The sequence below is a fragment of the Lycorma delicatula genome, chromosome 13 (genome assembly GCF_047948215.1).
Source record: "Lycorma delicatula isolate Av1 chromosome 13, ASM4794821v1, whole genome shotgun sequence".
Lineage (NCBI taxonomy): Eukaryota > Metazoa > Arthropoda > Insecta > Hemiptera > Fulgoridae > Lycorma > Lycorma delicatula.
Window position 1 is genome coordinate 42947727 of NC_134467.1, and position 19913 is coordinate 42967639.

The following is a 19913-nucleotide window of genomic DNA, read 5'->3' on the forward strand; positions in this document are numbered from 1 at the left end:
AATCATTATTGTCTACAGAAGAAGTCATTCTTTATAGAATGGTTTGGTGTGTTCAGGATTGCTATTTATAAAAGTAATTATTAGAATTTATTTATAGATTGTTTGTTTGGTTATCTAATTGGATTTTTTTGCAAACTAATAGGAAAATGAGGGGTTCTCTTATTACTACATGAATGATCAACCATAAATTAAGCGGTTGCTTCACATATTATCAATTTCTGTGTCATCCAGGTAACCTTTGCAAAAAATGTTTAAATTCTTTTATCTGCAGAGGTTCAAAAATCATTTATGTAATATATATTACAAAAATGAAAACGATGTAAGACAATGTTTAAGATAAAACAAAATTTATAATGTTGGCAACATGTGCTACAATCATTTTTTATAATAGCATTTTATCTCTGTGAAAGTGCACATTAATATGGGCATCGTTACAGTATTAAATAGATGGTTGTTAGCCATTTTCATCATGATGTCAGTACCATTCTAAAATGTAGCATTATATATACTTCTTTTGGAATTACATATAGATCCCACAGTAAAATAAGTTGTGTTAATGTTTTCAATCATTGTTGTTGTGATATATAAAAAACTAGCTACCCATCACAGCATCGTCCGCGCTATATGGTTACACATTTACCATAGCAATCAATCTTTTTATTTTATGTTTTTTACTCAAGTAACCAAAAGCAGATGCAGCTAGTCACACATACTGTGTTGGAAATAGTGATTATGTTGGTTGAGCTACAGCACCGTCAAAGATTCTTGAAGTGGTGTGGCCCTCATTTACCCACATCTCATCCAAATAATTATGTATTTCTACATGTTTTTCTATAATTTTCTATTTTTAAAAAAAATAATTATGCCTTGAGATTATGATATCCTCTCAATCAACAATTATACTTTCTTTTTTTTTTAATAGAATTATAAGTCATCGACAACAGTAATTTGTATAACTCTTGTCACAGTTTATCGCAGTCAATTTTATTACATTTTCATCAAATTCATCTCATTTTCCTAGCATAGCTTTTCCATGTTTTCTATTTTTAACAGGAGTTTCTATCTTTCCTTTCCTATTTATTTCAGTTTATAATCTATTAATACTACTAATCGACACACCAATTAATTCAGAAGTAAGTTTCACTACTTCCTTTTTCTTCAATAGTTGATTGAATACATATAAAACTGTTTATTTATTTATTTTTTTCACCACTTCGCAAATATTTCCCTTTTGTCTATTTTTTAAAAGATGTTCCTGAATTATCAGCCGTATATATATCATGTGGAGTCCCCAGATCACCGTCAACCACTTGAAGTGGGCATTCCATAACAATATTTTCTATTGCCTGCTCCTCAACTCTGCAGTCATAGTCAGCATTCGAGCAGAACCCACAACCATATCGATAAACTATTCGAATACACACATACAGGATAATCTCACAGTAATCGGTAATAATCGCACAGTAAATAGATCTCTCAATAATCGAATATACACATAGACACATGTACCAAAATAGTACTGAAACACAGAAATACAATTAAAAGAAAATTAAAAATATCCAGAATGGAATAAGAGAATTTATACTGTTATTTTGAAGTCAGTGATAAACAAGATGTTTTGTTTATAAACATCTGGTAGTTACAACAGTTCGACGCGTACAATAGTGTGCTGTATATACATCCACGACCACAGCTTTGTTTATTTCATATCTCCTTCGAAGAATGAACAGATTATATATATTTAATTTTTAACCTTCTCAATTATGCCACGAAACATGCGTAGAAATTTGGTTGCGATTGATGTGGTACCTGGTAATTGATTGTTTAACCTGAATAAACAAAAACCCTCTTCCACTTAAATAATAGTATAGATTTAATGGAGTCGGATCAGATTAGGAGGAGCACGACTAAAGTAGCATAGTTTTTAAATATCAGATAAATAAGCAGGACGTAAATATTAATTTTTAATTTATAGTCATACATGTCACAAACTTTTAATGGATTTCTAATTTTTTCTTTCTTTTTTGTTCTTAATCAGTTTGTGTGCATGCTTCTGCAATTTTCTGTATTGCCAATTGTTTGGATTGCAGTTTCGTCAGTTTGTGCAATATGAGTCGTTGTTTAGGGCTGCGCTTTAATTACTTTAATCATTTATAATAATGTAAATTTATTTATAATAATGTAAATAAATTTTGTCATTATAAATGTTTTTTCTCATGAGCTTCCATGTTTAACCAAGCTTTTATTTTTTGCAAATTTTAACGTCAATTTGTTGTTCGTCAATATTACTAAAACCATTCTACATACACAAAAACAAATTTAATGAATAATCATAGTAGGTTGATTAGATTAATTGGTTGATAGATTAATTACAAAGGATGTTACTGTGCAGCACCATTTATAGGGCAACTTCACATTGGCATACTGTTTATAAAGATTTCATGATTTTTTTACTTATATATAATTTTACTGTTATTTTTTGTTGAAGAACATTTAATTCTTAAATGATTTTAAATTGTGAACAATAATGATTATTTTCATATGATTCAATATTTATTATTAAAAGTACTGAAATAAATATATTAAATGGAGAAATTCAAACTAACATTCTGTTAATTTGAAAAAAAAAACATCATTTCAAAAATATTTAACTGTCATGTACTAAAATTGTTTTAATAAATAGATTTTCATTTTTAAATATATATATTGCATTTAAAGTATTTAGTTTTTAATATTAATTAATTTATTTATTTATTATTGAATATATATTTATAAAAATAATTTATTTTTTATGTATTTTTTAAGTTTTATTGTTTTATAATAAAGAGAAGTAGAGTAAAATTTAAAAAAAAAATAATTATAAATGTTTTACTTCCTTGTTTTGTAGAAAAAAATTAATGAATTATTATAAAACAAATTATTACAGTATGTCTGTTATTATTAAGAAATGCAGGGATATATATATTTTTTAATTTTAAAATTCAATTAATATTTTGTTTAAAATTATTACATCAAAAAAAAAGTTATAGGGTTTTTTTTTGCGAAGATATAAAGGGATGATTATAACATTATATTTAGAATTTCTGGAATTATCAGTTATCAATTGCGCCCTATGTATCCATTAATTACCAGATTGATGTATTTATAATTGGCCCATCAAACTTAGTTTGCCTGCAAGATTCTGGCAGAAATTTTCCTCCTTTTCTATTTGTTTTGTTCCTCCTTTTCCTTCATTTGGAATTTTATCGGCTCACCTAGTTTTCAATAGTCACTTTTACACCACATTTCAAAAGAGTTGTTTGTTTTCAGTTTTTCCTATTGTCTGTATTTCATTATAAAAAATATTTTTAACTTTCTTTCTCATTCTAGATTAATATGTGGTTAAAAAGATAAGTGAAATTTAAAAAAAAAAAACCACTTTATTTGGACAGAAGCTGAGAAACAAAATTATTACGCAGCATGTTTAGATAACGTTCAATGTTCATTGTCTGTTCAAAAAAGAGTAGCCGTACTACCCGATGACCTGAGGTAGCGGCCCATACTGTAATTCTTGGAGTGTGATACACCTTTTCAGAAGCCCAAAAACACACATTTTGTTTTTTAACAACCCTGTATAGGTGAAAATGTGCCTCATCTGAAAACCAAACATTGTTCTACAATACATCTTGGTTAGACCATTCAGCAAATGCCATTCTTTGTTGTTTGTTGTCAAACGTTAATTTAGGCAACACTGTTATTTTGAACGGATACAAATGGAAATCGATTTTTAAAATTTGCTGAACAGATATCCTAGAAATCCTAAGTTGTGCTGCAGTGGTAATGTTTCAGCCTTTCATCTGGAGGTCCCAGGTTCAAATCCCGGTCAGGCATGGCATATTCACACACGAAAATTCACATTCATCTGATCCTCTGAAGCAGTACTAAAAAAGGTTATGCTGCTGTTTTTCTTGTTAATTTGCCAGACTCCTCAGCAATGTTGCTTTGAACAGCTTCGACATTTTGTGGAGAACAAACATTGGCAGGCTGTTTATGCTTACTCACAAACACTGAAACATCACTATTAAATTTTTCATAAAGTCATAAATTATTTTTTTAAATGGGAGTGACCGCTAAGTTTGAAAATGTATACAAAACTGTCTTTGTATATGCACCACACTTTTTGTTTCATTTAAAAACAACATCATCTTTACACACTGTTCAACATCAGTCTTCCTTTGTCAGCCATCTTGGAACGATACACAAACAGCACAATCGGAAAGAGTAGAAACTAATATTCATGAACTGCTGTCACTTATAGCAAAATAAAACACAATAATTGTTAACCTAAACCAATGATTCCCAAACTGTGTGCTGGTGGCGCCCTGGGGAGCCCCGACCTCTTCACAGGGGCGCCACAGCCCATTTTTTCATATTTTTTTATTTTTAAAGTTCCAACATTATTCCCATTTAATGACCACCCTACTTTTCAATAAATGTAGTGGCAGACACATCAAATTTTTGAAAAGTAAGTAATTGTGTTGTCTAAAAAACAAACCATATTTAAAAAAAATAATATTCTTTTATTATTTATTCTGAATTTGTAATCTGTGCAAGTAAATTATTAGGAAATCACTTAAATCCTGATTATGTAATAGTCTTATTACTTATTACGCTGCAAAACAGTATTAAATTTCCTGTATTTTGTAATCCATATTGTAAAATTTTTATTGAAAATAACATAACATTCTATTATTATTCTTTTAAGAAATAAAAACCATTCGAAATTATTTTTAGATCAATTTTATTTTGTTTTTATCAATAGTAATTTAGTAAGTTATCATATGATATAAAATTCGTAATAAATATAGGATTAGAAATACCTGTCATTATTTATATAAAAATAACTATATGTATATAGATTGTATATAATAACAGCACAATTTTTTTAAAATTTATATGTATGTGGTAAGAAAAAACAAAAAAATTATAAATTTAAAGTAGCTTCCAGTTAGTTGTATTTAAACAATAATTTGATGTATTAATTTTTTTCTTTGTTATAATTTTGTAGATTATATCTGTATTAATAATCAGCCCGATAAATTTGTATTTATATAATTGAATAAATAAAAAAAATAAAATAAAAAATAGTTAATTAAAAAAAAGAAGAAATTATTATCAAATTATAATCACTGCCGTGTTAGCATAGCTATCCTGTTTCAAATAATTTACTGCCATGTCAAATAATTAAATATATCTCATATTAATTAAAAAAATTAACAAACCTTGAATACATTATGTATAATCGTATTATTATTATCAAACTATTTATGTTAATTTACTCATATAAGTTAATTTTAATAACATGAAAAGATTGAAAGTAATATAGATGTAGATGCTTATCAGGATTTGAACTAGACATCAGATAATTTTAGAAGCGAGCATCATTATTATCTCTAATTATTGAAGTTGATGTGATAAAGAATTTTATTTATTATTACAAAAAAGTAATCCAAAATTAAGAAAAGCTATTGCAAATTTTTCATTACTTATATTACATTACTTAGAATTTTTTTGTTTTATTTAATTTTATGGAAAAAACTACTGTTATAAAAAAATAATTATTGAATTATCATAAAACTATGATATATATATATAATACACGAAATGACCAAAATGTAGGCAGGCATTGTCGACATTACCTGATGTGATGGTTTAATGCAATGTCATCATTGCCTTGACAATGCTGAGCAGATTTAGGCAATGTCCGTACATAATCACCACAATTACTAATGTCCACACTTAATTTAATTAATTATATAAAGTTGCGGACTTACCTTTGATTTTGATGAAATTTGGAATATACCTTATTTAGAACCAAAGTTATTCATTTCAATTGAAATTTTGTCAGAAATGCTTTTCACTCAAGTTACATCCCTCGTAAGTTACATTGTATTGTCACCAAAAATCTTGTAACTCAGCACTGTGCAACTGTAATATATATTATTTTTGAGCTAAATAATTGGTTGTTGTATAAAATTATTGATTAAGCCTAATAATTTGTTAGTTTAATATTTAAGATTAATTAAGTAAGCATTACGTTACGTTGATATCGTACAAAGTTCAGTACACAGAATCGTTAGTTACCTAACCTTAACCGTAAACCATGACCTAAACCTAATTAAACTCAGTTAGATCAAGTTATTTATTTTGTAAATGATACGTATTGTATATTTATTAAAACTCATGCCTTAAATTTAACCTAACATAATTTAGATATAAGTTAAGTTAATCTCATTCTTAACCTAATATCAATGAAACCAAATTATCATTTATAGCATTCTCCTCGCAAATTATACACAAATAAATTAATTTTTGTATTGTAAATGATGTCTAGACAATGATAGCATTACCTTAGGCAACATCATTATTGTCTAGTCAGTGTTGACAATGCCAGATGATTTTAGGCAATGTCGATATTGCCTAATCAGTCATTGTCAGTAATGTATATATATTTATATTTATTTTTTAAAAAATAATCTCGTCACAATTATGATATAAATATTTGATCAAAATTTAGGAAGTCATTTTAATTTTATTCTGGACTGTTTTTATAAAGAGCAAAAAGAGAAATTGGGCTCTAGACATCTCTGTAAAATTTAAATTGAAAAAATTAATTAATTTATTTGTATAATATTCTTAACGTTTCTAGATGTAGATTTCACCTTTATTTTGTGGTCCATTGGCAGCTGCATCCCTACGTGTAGTAAGTGCATTTGTTGTTATAGCTTTTGACGACCAGATCTTTAATTATTCCAACCCAACATCATAATGGTAACTAGGAGATAATATTGAGAAGCATTTAAGATATAACTGATAATCTAGCTTGGCATTGAACTGTTGATCTTCTGCATGGAAAGACAGATGTTAAACCTCTGCGCTAATTTTTTTTTGTATAACAAAGAAGAGCCATTTAAATTCATTTCGGAAATTATGTTCATTTACATAATAATAATAATTTATCTTGTTGTTACTTATTTTCAAAAACAGCACAACTAAAATTTTGTGTATAATGGAGCTGTTTGTGTCCAATTATTTTTATTTTGTCAAACTAAAGATAAACTTTTAAAATAATGATGTAATGACACTCGCTCTCAATAATAGTTATAAACTGTTCAAAGACTGGCACGTGTTCTTTGTTAGATCTTTAAATTTCTTCAAATTTTTCTTCTTCATGCTATTTGAGACCACAGAATTTTTAAAATTATGATTTAATATGGTATCTAATTTTACTTTATTCAGTGAATCACTTAATAGCTTGATGTATAGACATCTCTGTTTCTGAGCTGATAAAGTTGTATCACTAAATGTTATGTCATCAGTAAGCATGAGTCTGAATACATCATGTTGTTTTCAAATCAAATCTGTATGTATTGTATTATGACACATATATCAATATTTGAAATAATTGTTCCAAGATTTCAACAGCAAAATATTAAACTGTTTCTTTGAACCTTATCTACCTATTAAGTAGTTACAAGTTTTTTCCATGAGTGACTGATTTTTTTTTTATTTCATGTACAATTCACAAAAAATTTTATCATTTTCTTCAATGTTATATCCAAGTTTTACTGTTATCTCTTTATTGTGATTATTCATTTGCCGTAGTGTATAGGAAGTGAATCGTAAATGATAATTTGGAATTTTTAAGCGATGTTCTTACCTGTTTTTCATTCTTTACTAAGGGCAACAGTTTAAAGGTCTATTTTGTAATTGATGTATATAATTTACATGATATAATTTTTTTTCATTTTCTTATAATTAAGAACATTTTTCATTTTTAAAAAAACTATTTCATTACTTACGAACCCTACAGAACAAGCAACAAATATGATGTAGCAAATTGAAAACATACCAATAAATTCTGAATTGCATTTGAATTTGGATGAAAAGATTTGGTTATACCAGAATATAATGTTATCACTGCCAGTAATGAAATTTTTTAAAAAGTAATTATTTTTAAACTTTAAATAATTTATTCTCAAAATATACTAAATAATTGTACAAAAATGTTAAAGTTAGATTTTTTTAATGTATTCTTAATATATAAATTGTTTAATATATACTTTATAGTTTATAATGCTATATGAAGTTTTATGAAGCATACAGGTACACTCATCTACCTGACAATGTTAGAAGTAAATTAATATGGTTAAAGAATTTCTTTCTAGTAATTAATTTATTGTTAATGAGAAATGTATTAAATAATTATGTAAATTTATTTGTAAAATAAAAATAATTTATTGTATATTAGTATAAAATTATTTAAATAAGTTAGATTTATGAATAAAGTAGAAAAGACATTGTTTTATACAAAAAGATCCGGTAACTACCAGTTGAGTAGTTTTTACCATTCCGGTCGGGGAATTGGCTCCCTGGAAACTCAAAAAACTTTGGGTTTTTATATCTTTTACAAGCTTTACTATAAAAAAGCAGCTATACCATTGGCCACTATCTTATAATCTCTTTTTTCCCTTTTGTTTTGGTAATCTTTTAATCTCAATATAATCAATAAATCTTAAGTTATTTATGTATTTCAATCATTGTCTTCCTTTAAAATTTTTATCCCCTTGTTATCAAATTAGTCTAGATATCTTATTCTATGGCAACCCAGCTCTTTCATCTACAAGATTCTGCTATAAATATCTCTTATTCTTTTCCTTTTTGTTTTTTTTTATTGTTCATGCTCCGCTTTGATAAGTCATTACACGCCAGAGAAAATAATTTAAAAAAAATTTTCTAATTATTTGATACTTGCAGATTTTTTTCTACTTGAAAACGATCCTTCCTTAATTTGTTGTAATCTGTTTTTATTAACTTCTTCTCTGCCATATTTTATTTATTCTTAAATTCAATTTTTCTTTGGCAATTAAACAGAATCGTACAGAATATATTTTTAGTGTTAATTTTAAAAATAACAATGGTTTTTTGTTAGAGAAATTCATTTATTTTTATTTTTTCCCTATGAATAGTTTCTAAATAATGTCAGATTTGTTTTTAAATTTCTGAATTTGCAAGTTAAAAGACAACAGAAACAAATCAATTTTTTTCACTCCTTTCTGAATCAAAGCCTTCCATTTTTTCTTCACTTATTACTCGTTATCATTGTTAACTGATTGTTGTGTAATTATGGAGAGACTTTTAAAAGGATGTCTTTCTCTCATCCCTTTCTGAATCAACACTTATACTTTATTTCAATTTTTTACTTTATCAGGTTTTTTGTTGCTTTACCACGGGTGCACTCTTAAATTATAGAGTACCAGGACTTTTGATTTTGTATTATACTAGACTATTATACACAGCCTTAGGTGGCTGGTACATGATATGTTATGATAAATGCACATTAATTTTGATGTTTACATTGATAAGAAGCAAGACGTATCTTTTAACATTTTTTTAAATTAAATTTTTAGTGACTTATTTTGTCTTCATTTGGCTACGAATATAAAAAACCAAGAATCAATTTCGTGCAGTCTAATTTTTATAATTTTGTTTATATTTCTACGTTATAATAAAACACATCGGACTTTAAGTTCAAATTTTATGTAATTTTTCATTTTTCTCTAAAGGTAGTACCAGATTGGTGTTTTGGCAATAGTGCATCCTTGAGTTATACATGTATTTTTTCCATATATTTAAACCATTAAATACTAGGTTATTCATAAAGGACTTAACAGCTTTAAGAGCGTATAAAAATTTATTGAGATAACTTACAGATTCAGTTGAGGCCTCATTTCATAAAAAAATACATCAAGTTTGTCACTCAACATTCACTTTGGTTCAATATGGCTTCTATTTGTAATGCAACATATATTCCACCTGAAGTCGATTTCATTCCAGATTGTTACCAGCAAGTCGAACATTACCTCTGCTGCTGCAACAATAATTCAAAGTCTTAGCTTAATAAGATCAATAGACAAAGGTGGTACATAAACCCAATCTTTAATGAAACCCCATAAGAAAAAATCTAGCAGGGTCAAATCTGGAGAGCAAGGTACCCGTGCAATAGAACTTTCAATCCACTGACCTGGGAATCGAGTATCAAGAAAATCTAGAATTTCTAGGCGGTAGTGAAGTGGTGCCCTGTCTTGTGGATAGTAATGATGTCCATCTTGGTCATCATCATCTAACTGAAGAATTAGAAAATTTTGAAATATGTCCTGATAAACAATACCATTTAGGTTGCTTCCTGGAAGAAGAACAACCTGTTTCAATGAAAGGTTTGGTGCTAAGAGTAAATTATATGCCTACTTGGAGGCTACCTACTGTACTCTATGAAAATTACATTGAACTGCAATTGCTGACTGGAAATCGTGAAACCAAAACACAGCAAGCACGTTCCACACCAGTAAAATGTATCCATTTTTAACAACACTGGTGGCCGAGTTCAGTATAAATGAACCACGTAAGTCAAAACTAAATGAGTTTTGCTATGAAATGAGACCTCAACTGAATCTATAAGTTATCTAAATTTTTACTTGCTTTTAAAGTTGTGAAGTCCTTTTTGAATCGCCCAGTACTATGGTAACTATAGTTTAATTCTCAAAGTAATCAACCATGAAGGAAAAATAATGTTAAATTAAAGGGGTGGTTGGGAGACTAACATATATATATATATGTGCGACAAGTCCTTTTTATATTGGAATAGTTTACCATCTTTTCCTGAACCAAAAATGTTAATAGATATATATATTCATTATTTTAAGGAAGAAAAAAACTGTTATGGAATAAATCAGGAGGAAAGAAAATGTGTGTACAATTATATTGTTTGATTTAAAAAATAAGTACATCAATTATTTTAATATTCTGGTGATATGTTATTATAATATATTTTATAATAAGTTAGGTTGTTAAATTAATGTATATATTTTATTTAATTAAAAAAATAATGTTATTTAATGTTTTATTATAGATTAATAATAGTTAATACAAGAAAATTTTAATTAAATAATTATTTAATTTGTTATTTGTATATAGAGTTTAGTGTAATACCATTTTTACATCAGTCCAGGGTTAAATTAGGTTAGGATTTTTGTTATATTATTATACAGTTATATAATTGTATAATTATGTTGTATAGTTTTTAATATTTTAAAAAATACCTCATATTTATTATTATATTTTATAATTAATTTTATTAATGTAATCAAAGTATGTGATAACATAAGTTATAATACTTTTTAGGTTTTATTACATGTTACGTTGAATTTATACATTCATTCATCAACAGTTGTTGATTTGATTCACAATTGTACTGATACATGTATTATTATAATAATTCATTAAAATTAATTTTTATAAATATTCTTTTGCTTAAATTTTCAGTGCAGCTACTTAAAATTCAGAGACTTCGACTCGCCCTCAAAGTATTATTATCATTATTAAAAAACAATACGTGTATCAAATCGATGTAATAATTATTATTTTTTACTAATATAAAATTGGCTTTTAACCTAAGCGGTGCTACTGGCAACTATTTTTTCCCGCATGAAGTTACAAGTGACCCACACCATTGATCACGTGTTAAAATTTTTTAAATATATTTTTTATGATTTGATTTATAATTCCAAAAATAATATTTTAGAAATAAAAATATTATAAAATTGAATTATATATGCGTCCCTTTTATATATACCAGTGTAAATAAACAACATATTTTGGCTATGAATTCCTCAACATGCTGGGTACTGTTGACAGCTCTATACATGTTTATCACTGCATGTGGTATTAAATATATTTATTTTTATTTTTTTATTTATCTATTGGTAAACTGGAAAGTAGCAATATATAAAATAATCTTAAAATTATAGTATTGGCAGAGTAAGAGAAGGTAAATTTATTGGTAATTTCTTCTTTGATGGTAATTTCACAGGTGAAATCTACCTGTATGTTTTTTTATGGACTGTCTTGATTGATTTTTTCTAAATAATATTTCATTATTAGAAATGAGTAAAATATTTTTTTCAATAGAACAGAACCACACGTGTTGGTTTGAGTTGGTGAGATATTTTTTTTTGTAATTAAAATATTTCCTTGTAAAATGGATTGGAAGTTTGTGAGATTCTATAGAATGACCATTTATGCTATTTAATATCATCAAACCTTCAACATTTTTTGGTTGTAATTTATTAAAACTTGACACACGTAGGAAATATTCCAGAACTTTAAGTCATAAGAAATAGTAATAATAAATTGTAACAGAAATGCTTCGCAAACATGTTCAGGAATTAACAAAATTTAAATGTATCATATTTTGAAGGTGAATAAAATATTTTTAATTTAATTACAATTGAAAATTTATTATTTGTCAAGAAAAAGGATTACAATTTTGATATGAAAATAAATGAGTAGCAGAGTAGAAACCGTTTAAGTAGAATTAGGCAGAAATTATTTTATTTATGAACTGTGTAAATATTTCCATTTATTATTATTTTTAAAATTTCAAAATTTTCAATTTGAATGTTTATAAACACCCAAGTGGGTAATGAAAATGAGAAAAGATTAGTTATTAATAAATTAATTGGTCATATTTTTAGAATTCTATTAGTGCATTTTATATCAGCAAAGTCAGTTTAGGTTACTCAAACAAAAATGGTTATATTCATTTTGTTTTTATTCAGTTAAAAGAGAATTTTTTTTTATTTTTGTACGAGGGACGTTCAATAATTAACGAGACAAATTTATATTCAGAAAAAAAACGATTCATTCAATGAAAATGAAAGTTACAGTACTTTTCAACATAGTCTCCCGCAACACTTAGACACTTGTCTCACCATTCTGTGAGCTTTGCGATTCCTGCAGTGTAAAAGTCTAGCTTGTTATTTGAACCGTTTGTGTACTGCTTTTTTGACTGCTTCGTAATCGTTGAACTTCTTGCCGCGTAAAACGTCTTTGAGCGGGCTGAATTAATGAAAATCATATGGGGTGAGTTCTGGGCTGTAAGGAGAATGTGACAACACCACCTAAACCAACTTCTTGAGCATTTCTCTTGTTCTCTGAGCGATGTGGGGACACGCATAGTCATGCAAGAGAATCATACCTTTTAAAAGAGCAACCTCACGTTTTCGCCTTATCGCGGGTCTCAATTTATGTTGGAGCATGTTCGAATAGTACTTGTCTACGGTACATTGTTCTAAATAGTCACTAAAAATTGGGTCTTGCGAGTCCCAGAAATCTGTTACATCACTTTACCAGCTGATGTGTAAGTTCTGAATATTTTTTTTTTTTTGGAGGGCAAATCTGGATGTTTCTACTCAAGACATTGGATTCGGGCTCACAGTGGTATATCCACGTTTTGTCATAGATTATTATATGATCTAGAAAATTACTTTCTACTTCAAAGTGTTCTTTGAGCTCAGAACAAATGCGAATCGGGTGACTTTATAGGCTTGAGTCGACTGTCATGTCTCATATATGTTTTGCAATAATTCAGCATGTCATGAATCATTGTATGCGCAGTTCAAACACTAGTATTACACAAACTAGTAATTTGGGAAATTTTGACTCACCTGTATTTGCAAATAAGATTATTTATGCAATTTTATGCAGCATAGTATTCAAAACTTCAACTGGTCTTCCAGAGCAATCAAGATCAGTCACACTTTTTCTGCCCGAATTAAACTGTTCCACCCACTTATGTACATTACTGTAGTTTAAACACATTTCACCATACTGTTTCAACATTTTTGAGTAAATTCTGCCAGTTTCACACCTGATAACAAAAATCTTATCACTGAATGTTGCTCTTCTGGTATACATGTTTCAAGCGGAGCTGACATTCTGAAATCAACAAAAGAGTTTATGTTTAGATTAATTATGATCGAACAGTTATTAAATGTGTTTGCCAACTTGACCCTCAAAAAGTTTCATTGTCATTGATTGAATCGTTTTTTCTCAAATCAATTTGTCTTGATAATTATTGATGAATATACATCGTATATTGAAATGAAATTGTATGTGTTAACAGAAAACTGATTAAAAAATAAAAAAGATACTGTTTCTTTGTGACTAGCACAGGGATAATAATTTTCCAAAACGTAACAATAGTACAGCGCGGGACAGGTTTATTTCTTTGCTGTCGAGGTTAATACAGATTAAAAAAATAGGTGACATTCGTATTTATACAAAGGTTTAGAGTTCTATCTTATCTATTGCTTTTTATAACACAATGACACATGATTTCTGATTCGTTTTGGATTTTATTTAATTACTTACTTTTTTCTTTTAATTTTATATAAATTAATAATTTGCTTATATTTTTAATTTTTTCCTGGAACAAGCTGAATGACCAGTAATAAACTTATGATATATATAGATTCAAATTGGTACCAATCACAAAAAAAATTTTCACTGAAATTTCATTTTTAGAATAATAGTATGTTAAACTTACAAATTTTTTTCAGATTTTTATGATACATAAAAATGAAACAAAAGTAAGGAAACTGTTCATCTGAAGAAGGTCACTTGTTACTTCACCACTAGTGTTTATTAAATTAACTAGAATAAAATTAAAAAAAGCATTTCTTTAATGTTTAGTTTTCACTTTTGAAGTCACCGTATAACAGTTACCTTACAAAAAATTGTTAAATATTTTGCTCTCAATTTAAAAGTAAATAAAACTAAATGTAAAAGAAATGCTATTTTTATTTTTTTTTAATTAAATTTATTTGAAAAGTTTTGTTTTTGTAGAAAAGAATATCTTTATAATTTTCTACTTTAGCTTTAATTTTTATATTTAAATCTAAATATTTATATATGTATGAAAAATAGTAAATTTTTCTTAAAATTTAATTTGAGTGATTTTTTTTTACTATTTGTTATTGAAATTGACCGATTAATTTAAGAATAAATTTTTTCAGATAACTCCATCATTAGGTGAGCAATAAAGATTAAATCAGAAGCATGTCATATTTTACAACGTAAATAAAAAACTAATTTACTTCTTTGTCATGTTAACGTTTCAAAAGCTGTTCACAACATGCTGATAACGTTTCTGTATTAAGTATTCCCAGCTGATCCCCCATGATGGATTGATAGCATCTCTACCTTTCATCTGTAGTTCTTGAGTTCTACTCCCAGTCAGGTATCGCATTCTTTTACAAACTAAAAAAAAATTAATTTCATTACATCCATTGGCAGTTGGTACAGGATATCAGCCAAATGGAATATAGAGGAGTAAATTGCTATTAGGTTTTCTCTCGTTCAAATCAATTATACGCATCTATATAATTTTTACAAGAGAACAGATTTTAGATACAGCCAGAATTTTTTTGTTTATAGGCTGGGAAAAAATGAAGAAACTGTTTCTATTGATAAAAAAAAGTTCTATACAGAAAAATAATTAAAAACAAAATTACATACGCTTACCAAATTATTTTATTTTATTTTTTATCTCCAGGACCACCGTTAGATATTGTTTCAGAGGATGAGATGAATGATTACCAAGTTATTTAGAAACACAAAAAAAAATTGTACATTTTATAAACTTAAATTTATTTTAAATGGGATTTCTCATTGAAATATGTAATTATACTGTATAGTATTTATAATAAACACATTTTCTTTCTTGATTGTGATAAAATAACGCACTTTTCCTCAGATAGAGATCATGGTTAGTTTCAATTCTTAATTTAAGCTTCTTCGTTTTATATTGTTCTTTTTATCTTCTCGTTTCTTTCACTATACTCTCAGATTATCTGCTTCAACTGGCATTTCCTTTATTAAGAATTCTCAGATCCTTTATTTCTAATTTTTTAAATTATTTATAATAAAGTTTTCTGTTCACCTTCAAGTTTTTACATATTAAATTAACTTTTTATTTTAATATTACTAAATAATTCTTTTAAGACAAATACCCTCTACCATATTAACAGTTTGAATGAATTTAAAAAAAATCTCAGATTGCAGTACTGTTATAATGTTTTATCAAACAATATACCATATGCAACAACTGCTCAAATTAAACCATATCTTACTTATAATGTTGTAATTTGAAGCTTAGTTTTGTATTTTAATAATTGTACAGTACTGCCAACTGATGATTGTAAAATTATGTTGTCATACTCTGTATTCTTTAATAATATGACTGTGATATAAAATTATTGTGAATACTGTAGTTGTTATTATTATTTAAAATATATATATATATATATATATATATATATATATATATATATATATATATGTTTAATTATAAATTAATTTTACTAATAATAATATTGTTAATTGTAGAAAATTAAAGTTATAAAGAAAAATTTAAATAAATAAATGTTATTCTTATGTAAAATGCGATTTCTTTTCGTGTTTTTTTTTTATTTTTAAGATTTCTCTTTTAGATATATATTTATCCTTTTATTAAATATTTGAAAATGGGCTGAAACAGAATATACAATCGCTCATAACTTGCAAATGAAAAAATATAGGGAAATAAAACAAATATGCATAAAAATAAATTTTATTTGCCCACAAAAACTTACTTTATTTTTCATGAAGTCACCATTTGTTTACATGCTACACATTTTTCAAAGGTTAACCAGTTTTGTCATCCTGTTAATAAAGAATTCAGTTGGTCTTTCCTTGATTCACAACCTCATTACATGTTTCAGTTATCATCCGTAGTGAAATGATAACCTTTATATTCCTTTTTAATTGCAGAAAGAAGTGAAAATGATGACCACCAAATGTAGTGAGTATGGATGGTATGGGGGTATGGATTAGATTTAAATTTCAACTTTACAAGAGACTTTGTTGCACACGATGTGTGTGGATGAGCATTATTGTATTGCAGAGTTATCAGCTCTGTGAACTGTCGAACATAACATACATTTCTTAACATGTTTTAACATCCCTGTGTTTCACATAAAATTTACAGTCTACCCAACTTTAGATATTTTTTTTTGCAAGAAATTGTGTTTTGAACTTCTTGATTGTGGCAAATCATAGTGCCAGCATTCCGTTCAGTGATGTTTTTCTTCTGGGTTATAATGGTATAATCAAGTTTTGTCTCCTGACAATATCAAAGAAGGTCACGATAACATTTCAAAAGCTATTCACATCATTCGTTTTGTTGTTTTGAAATCATTCCTTGTCATGATAACATTACATGTTCACAACATTCGTTTTGTTGTTGTTTGTTCATCTCTGTAAGTTTGTGTGATACCCACCACAAACAGATTTTATGGTAGCACAGTTGTGTAATAATGTGTTGTACTCGTTCTTTCAATTTGCCTATCCAGGTAGTGATGCAGTTATTGTCTGAAGTGACTAGTCATTTTGAATCATTTCATCCATCTCCTTTTGGTAGTTCTCATCAGTTACCAAAACTGGTCAACCACTCTGAGGATCATCAACAATATTTGCTCTACTAGCTCCTAATGAACAAAATTTTATTTCATATCTACTCATAGCTCTTTAATCAGCAGTTTCATTACCATACACGGCTTTTAGATGACAATGATTTTTAGTAGCATTTACTTTTATAACTGTTAAAAATTCATCTCGGCAAATTTTTCTAGATAGGTTGACATACCAGGAATACCTGACTTCATAACAATGGTGATTGACAGAAAATGAGAGGTCGTTCAACACTGTTTTGTTGGTATGAGGATAGTATTTTTGGTTTTTAAAAACTCGGTCAAGTATTGATCTCAATGCATAGTCTAATTGAAGTTAGATATTGGAAGAGTTTTGTGTAAAACCTTCAATGATAGAGGAAGGTGTGAAGATCACGCTTCTGCAATTCAGTTAATTTGATAGTTGAGTGGTTGTAAGTTATGGTAGGTGGTCATGGTTCGAACCATTTGAAAATGATAATAGGTTGCATAAATACTTTGATGGAAATAACTGTGAGGCATTCTGACGAGGCCAATGAGGTTATGTTATCAAGTTTAGAGGGTCTAAAAGATGACCTTCGGTAAAGTCCATCAGGACTATGAAAACAGAAGGTGGTGTGGCAACCAGGATCATCACAAAGTGAGTGAGTATATTCCCTTACGGGGGTCAGGATCTGTACTGGCAGACCCGGGCTACCGATTACACAATTTGATTTTATAAGCTTCTCAGTTCACACTTCCCATTGGTAATTTCTCCATCCATTAGCTTTTTTGTGGTCGGTATTTAATTAGTATTCACAAAAAGCTTCAATCGTTTTAGCTTCATCTCTCCAATAAAAAAAACATGGTGGGTTGGTTTATTTGCTGTATGTACTCACATTTTTATTTTGAATGAAGCGCATGAAAGATTTATAGTTTTTTATATGAACAATTTATCTAAAATTATATTTGTGTTTTGGGGATAAAAAAAAGAAAACGTTAGAGCGGTGTTAAAAAATCACAACTCAAGAAACAGCCAAAATTGTTCAGGATTTTGAAACTTTTTGTTGTTAATATGGTATGCTAAATTTATGATGGTTATTTAGTTACAATTGACAAAAAATTTTAACAAAATCATGTGCAATCAAATATAAACAATATTAACAGTTTCGTGGCGAGCCTTAAGACCGACTTTTTTCTATGAAAAAATAAATAGTAATTTTTTTTTGATGATTAATTCACCGTACAAGATGGTAGCATATGCACGGGATTATGAAATGGAAATTTTGTAGCGTATGATTAATGCCATACTGATCGGAATTCGAACCCGGGACCTCCGGATGAAAAGCCGAGACGCTACCATTCCGTCATGGAGATCAAGCAGAAATTTTGTCAAGTTTTATTCTAGAACTCTGCAGCGATATATCGGGCCTCATATGTATATCGATTCGGAACTATCTTTTCTTGCACCACCATCGTTCTCGGTCATTCGAAATATTTAACGCCATGTCGTGCCCCTGATTGTACAGTTTATATTCTGGTAAAATACCGAAACGTTGAAAAAAAACGAACGCTATTTTATCTCTTGATTAAACAAACGATTCAAATACATTCGTATAAAAATGCACAACGATACCGAATTGTAATTATACAACGATGAAAATAATGGTACAACACTGCTCGAATAACAACGATATACTGATGTAATTTTAAAAATATATATCAAACAAACCAAATAACTGTACTCTCAGTAAGATGATGTAATCAGACAAGTATGAACATGCTTGCTTATATCTAATGTAATAATCATAATTGAACCAACATCTTGGTGGGAATTATTTTAAACAGAAAGGAATGAAAATAACTTCAGTTATCGAGTTATAAATCTCGTTTTGTACATGTAGCAGCAAAAAAAAAAAAAAAAAAAAAAAAAAACAGTGCTGGCACTATTTTTTGTTTCAGACCAGCAGAAGGATAATGAAGGACGACCAATCTCTCATATAACTTATACTAAACATAACAGATATCGTATTTCAATCTCTGCGCCATTTTTTTATAAGTATTTATTTAATTAACAATTAATTATACTATATTGCTTAAAACAAGTGGATGAACAACGGATTAAACTACCAATTCAAACAGGAGTACTTTATCACTCTTCTCTCTCACCCCTCGACCATCAAAATCTTTCTCAAGTTGTGTAAATCGACAGAACTCAAGCCTCTTTATAAACATGAATGGACATGCGTATATACGTATTTTCAGCGTTTAATATGCAATTGTTAAACTTCAAACACCTCTGAAGGGCTCCCTCAATCGAAATATCCCGAAAGACGTATCCCCCTAATATTTGATGAAATACCCGAATCGGGTCTCAAAACCCGCAGGACGAAAAAACCGGGAGGATCCACCCGAACTGAATTGGTAGAATTTTTTCTGCATTAATTAGCATATTACGAATTATTTTCAGTAGGAATCGCTTAATATTTATACATATAATAAAATTATAGATCGATTAAAGTAAAATTAGATCTGAAATAGATTAAATTTATATTGACGCAATAATAA

At 28.0% G+C, this 19913-nt stretch overlaps 1 protein-coding gene across 1 annotated transcript in view; it reads left to right on the forward strand.

Annotated features, from left to right (window-relative positions):
* LOC142334070 (uncharacterized) overlaps window positions 1–19913 on the forward strand; it is a 44102-nt gene that overhangs the window by 20112 nt on the left and 4077 nt on the right. The window lies entirely within an intron of this gene.